The 5,548-nt window shown below is 47.4% G+C and overlaps 1 protein-coding gene across 1 annotated transcript in view; it reads right to left on the bottom strand.

Moving 5' to 3' along the window:
• Positions 1-5,548, bottom strand: part of FAM120A (family with sequence similarity 120A) — a 116,761-nt gene that overhangs the window by 60,559 nt on the left and 50,654 nt on the right. The gene's annotated exons all lie outside the window — the stretch shown is intronic.

Below are 5,548 nucleotides of genomic sequence, written 5' to 3'. Positions count from 1 at the left end.
CCCCTGTATATATTACACTCTCCCTGTACCCCACATGACCCCCCTGTATATATTACACTCTCCCTGTACCCCACATGACCCCCCTGTATATAGTACACTCTCCCTGTACCCCACATGACCCCCTGTACACTACATGACCACCCTGGGTATACTACACTCACCCTGTACACCACATGACCACCCTGTATATACTACATCCTCCCTGTATATACTACACTCTCCCTGTACACCACATGACCCCCCTGTATATACTACACTCTCCCTGTACCCCGCATGACTCCCCTGTATATACTACACTCTCCCTGTACACCACATGACCACCCTGTATATACTACAATCTCCCTGTGCACCACATGACCTCCCTGTATATACTACACTCTCCCTGTACACCACATGACCCCCCTGTATATACTACACCTTCCATGTGTACATATACAGGTACAGGGTGGCCCTGTAGTGTACATGGAGAGTGTAGTATATACAGGGGGGGTCATGTAGTGTACATGGATGGTGTAGTATATACAGGGGTGTCATGTGGGGTACAAGGAGAGTGTAGTATATACAGGGGGGTCATGTGGTGTACAGGGTGATTGTAGTATACACAGGGTGATCATGTAGTGTACATCGAGAGTGTAGTATATACAGGGTGGCCCTGTAGTGTACATGGAGAGTGTAGTATATACAGGGGGGGTCATGTAGTGTACATGGATGGTGTAGTATATACAGGGGTGTCATGTGGGGTACAAGGAGAGTGTAGTATATACAGGGGGGTCATGTGGTGTACAGGGTGATTGTAGTATACACAGGGGGGTCATGCAGTGACTATATACAGGGACAGTGTAGTATACAGGGAGGGTGTAGTATACAGGGTGGTCATGTAGTATACAGGGAGGGTGTAGTATATACAGGGGGGTCATGTGGCGTACAGGGAGAGTGTAGTATACACAGGGGGGTCATGTGGGGTATAGGGAGAGTTTAGTATATACAGGGTGGTCACGGGGGTACAGGGAGAGTGTAGTATATACAGGGTGGTCATGACCCCCCCCTGTATATACTACACTCTCCCTGTGGTCACGGTCCGTCCGCTTCTCCTCTGCCCCGCCCCCTCTTCATCTGCAGGCTTTGAGCCATATCCAGCCTGCTATTGGATATTGTAAAATGCAATAGCCAATAGCAAGCTGGCTATTGCACCCGCCTGCTGTCAATCAGCATGGGGGGACCTGATAGAGAACTTTCTCCCTCAGGCCCCTCCTCTGCTGAGCCCTGATTGCCCTGACTGAGCTGTGGTCAGGTGCAAGACTTTAACAAATCAGAGCTTCAGTGGGCATTTTGTATTATGGAATGTCCGCAGTCGAACAAACGGCGAACATCCCATAAAGTTCGGCGCGCGCTGGAACTGCCGATGTTCGAATAGAACACTCGGCCCATCCCTAATGCTGACATCCAATAAGCCTTCAAGTGTATACAGCTTGGAGTTGGACAATATGTATAAAAATGGTGATTTGGTCAAAATACTCACTTGCCTAATAATTGTGCTTCTCAATGTATCCAAAGTCCATCTCTAGCATAATCCCCGCTCCATCCTATCCATTAACAAGGTGTTTGTTACCCCAAATCTGCCATTTGTACCCCTCGCAGGCATTGGTGACCAGGGATCCAGGACTGCAGTCTGTGCCCAACGCCATCCAGTTGCCTTTTCATGATGTCATCATGCTGTGCAGTCTTATGGAGCGTAATAGATCCCCCAATAGGAAATAGTCTACATCCCCAGCCAGCAACATGGTCACCTGAAGAAGATCCCTTCTCCTCTGCAGTAAAGAAGGTAAAGGAATCAGGACCCAGCGTGTCACCATAACCAAGGATTTGGGTAAGTAAAGGTGACTCTTAGCTTTGGTGTAACATGTAACATAGCATAAAGAGTGCAGCGGCCTGGACTCTGTATTATAGAACACAGCCTGGTGCAGGGCTCAGAGTATGTAATGTACAGCACAGCCTATAGAGTCCAGCAGTGGACTTTACATATGTGGTCAGTGGGAGAAAACAATGCCTGGTGTTGGTAATGCCCCACGGTTGTCAGTAAGAGGAAGAATGCCCTGGCATCATTGTGAGTGAGAAGAAAAAATGGCCCGGTATCCATGGGAGGAAGAATGTTCCATTGATGGTGCTCAGTAGTTACTGAAAAGACCCTCTGTGTCTCTCTGTGTCCCATTCCCCAACTCTGGCTTTGCCAGTTTACATGGAGATTGGAAGGATAATGGCCCTGATTCAATGCACTGCATGGAGACGGCTTCCCAGCCAATCAGGAAACCGGGCAGCATGTAATGACACGGCGCCCGGTTTTCTGATTGGTCGGGAAGCCGGCTTCATGCTCCCTCGTCACCTCATGACGAGAAAGCAAGGAGCCAGCTTCCCGGCCAATCAGGAAGCCGGGCGCCACATCATTACACAGCGCCTGGCTTCCTGATGGCCAGAAAGCCGGCTCCATGCTTTCTCGTCACTTAGTGATGAGAAGCATGGGGACGGCTTCCCTGCAAATCGGGAAGCCGGGTGGCGAGTCTTTACACGCTGCCCGGCTCCCCGGCTAATCAGGGAGCCAGGTGGCGAGTCATTACACGCCGCCTGGCTTCCTGAATGGGACTTCTGATAATGGCACCGCGCCAATGTGATCCTAGCCGGGCCTCTGTTGGACCTTACAATTGCCTCTCTTTTAGGTCTGAAGCCCGGATGTTTATAAATCACTTGTTCAACACTCCATATCAGGGGGAGGCAACCTCGGCACACCAGCTGTGGTGAAAGTACAAATCCCATCATGTTTCTGCCTCTGGGAGTCAGGCCTGTGGCTGTCAGAGTATTGCAATGCCTCATGGGACTTGTAGTTCCACAATGGCTGGAGTGCCAAGGTTGCATACCGATGTCCTATATCATTTATAAACCAAGTTAAGGCTGAACACTAGGCTGAATAGCCACATAGGCTATAAAACCACTTTATGTGCACCAAATAACTTTGCAAACCTGATTGGTAATAGGAATGCACCGATATATCGGCCACCGAAACATATCGGGCGAAAATGGCACTTTTGGCAAAATGCAGAAAGTGACATTATTTTGTCCGAAATAGTGGTTGATCCGCTCTTCCTCTGCTCCCGTTGGGCACTGCTCTGTGTCCCAGCGGGGAGGAGAGAAACTGTCACAGGAGGCGGAGCACTGCGGGAGGAGAGTGCTGTGTGCGGCCAGCGTCTGTCCTCCCACACCGCTCAGCCTCCTATCACAGATCATAGGAGAGCGGTGTGTGCAGATACAGCCAGCGCTGTCACAGCAGACTGAGCTCCGCTCGCTCAGCCTCCTGTGACAGCATGTCCGGATGGAGAGCAGGTACAAACACTCAGTGATCAGTGTTCGTAAATAATTGAGGACAGAGTATGTTTACTGTGTCCTCAAGTATGAATGATTGGTAAGTGATCTACATCACCTCCTGTTCATTCATAGTTGTGGTTATAGTAAACATACTCTGTCCAGAAATTATGAATGAACAGGAACACTCAGTATAGAGGCGTCCTGTTCATTTATAACAGGGGCTGCAGAAAAAGAGATTGAGGACTCTGTGTCCTCAACACCTTTTTCTATTTTAAAAGGGAAATATCAGGGGTCTGTTTAGACCCCTAATATTTCCCTGAAGCCCCTAAAAGTAAAGTAACAAATATTTAATAAAAATGAATAAATACATAAAATATAAAAAATTAAAACGTTTATAAAAAATAAATATAATATTTTAAAACATTTGAAAAAGTTAGAATAAAAAAACATTTTCGGTTTCGTTTTGGTTTTAAATGGTCATTTCGGTGCACCTCTAATTATTAACACATAAATGTAGCAGTGACATCATCACTATGCTGCACATAAGCTTTGCAAAGAGCAGAGCAGTAGGAAGGACGCAACAGCTCCACCCACTACAGGCTGCCTGCAGAAAACTACAGGAGGGGGGCGGATACAAGACCAATCACCTGTACTACTAAGAGAGCAGCAGTGACCGGTCTTAATACAGGAAAAGTTTAACGCTGGATTACTTCACAGATCTGGAAGAAACACACAAAGCGCACCAAGATTCAAGTAAGAATACACATGCCTCTTGTATTTAGACAATGTTTACTTCACCCCCGGAGTTCACCTTTAAATGCTGCATTCCAAAGCTCCTAAGGCTCCATTCACACAGGAGTGGTTGTATTCAGCCATATGAATATGTGCGGAACCGCACTAAACATAACACACAATGCAGTTTAAAGTGCATTGTTCAGCCTATTGTGCAAACCGCGCAGTACAAAACCGTGCGTCCAGCAAAATAGTCCAAGCGCGATTTCAGGGGTGGATTCAAGTACTCGCCCAAATACTCAGTATCGACATCGGATAGTTGTGGTATGGGTGTTAAGTTGCATTAGTGAAATAAATGAACTTTTGCACGATATTCTAATTTTTCGAGTTTCACCTGTACATTCAAAGAAACTGCACACCACAGCGCTCAACTGACTCCAACTCAAATGTTCTCCAACATCAATCATAGGAGGGCTGCCGTCCTCAAGGCCACTGGGAAGTTTCCTCACAAGACATGTAAAACAAACACACAGGCAGCGCCTGCTCCTCGTATAACACCGTTTAAGAAATAGAGAATTACTCGCATAGAATCCATCCGGAATGAGGAATACACTGAGTGACCAGATTATTATGACCACCCCATCAGTACTTCGTTGGGCCACCTTTTGCCTTCAATACTGCGGCGATTCTTCTTGGCATTGATTCCACGAGATGTTGAAAGGTGATGCGAGGAATCTGACACCATGCCTGATGAATAGCACTGTCCAGTTCTGTGAGATTTGATGGTTGTGGAACCAGCTGCCTGATGGCTCTTTCAACTTCGTCCCACAAATGCTCAATTGGATTGAGATCTGGTGATTGTGGGGGCCACCTAAGCAAGGTAAAGTCTCCCTCATGTTCTTGAAACCACTCCTGCACAATACGAGCACCGTGGCATGGCGCATTGTCTTGTTGGAAGAAGCCATCTCCATTGGGATACGCCATCAACATGATAGGATGAACTTGATCAGCAACGATACTTTGGTATGTTGTGCTATTCAGACGTTGTTCCACACGAATTAAAGGGCCCAAATCATGCCAGGAAAACATGCCCCAAACCATAACACTGCCCCCACCAGCTTGAAGGGTTGTACTCATGCATGTGGGGTGCATGCTTTCATGCTGTTCCCGCCAAATTCTCACTCTGCCATCTGCATGATGCAACTGGAAACGTGATTCATCGGACCACATGACTTTTTTTCAATGCTCGACTGTGCAATCCTTGTGTTCCTGTGCGAATTGGAGACGTTTTATCTTGTTAACTGCAGGCTGCAAAGGTGTTCGAACAGGCCTTCCGCTTCCATATTCCATACGATGCAGCGTACGGCGAACAGTGCGTTCAGAGATCATTTGAGAGGATCCCTGATTAAGATCTGCAGTCATTTGATGCACCGTTGCCCTTCTGTTGTCTTGTACCAGTCTT

The sequence above is a fragment of the Nanorana parkeri genome, unplaced genomic scaffold, assembly GCF_000935625.1.
Source record: "Nanorana parkeri isolate BGI_ZX_2015 unplaced genomic scaffold, ASM93562v1 scaffold997, whole genome shotgun sequence".
In the NCBI taxonomy this organism is placed as follows: domain Eukaryota; kingdom Metazoa; phylum Chordata; class Amphibia; order Anura; family Dicroglossidae; genus Nanorana; species Nanorana parkeri.
Note: the sequence above shows the minus strand (reverse complement) of the source record. Positions and strands in the feature narration are given on the sequence as shown.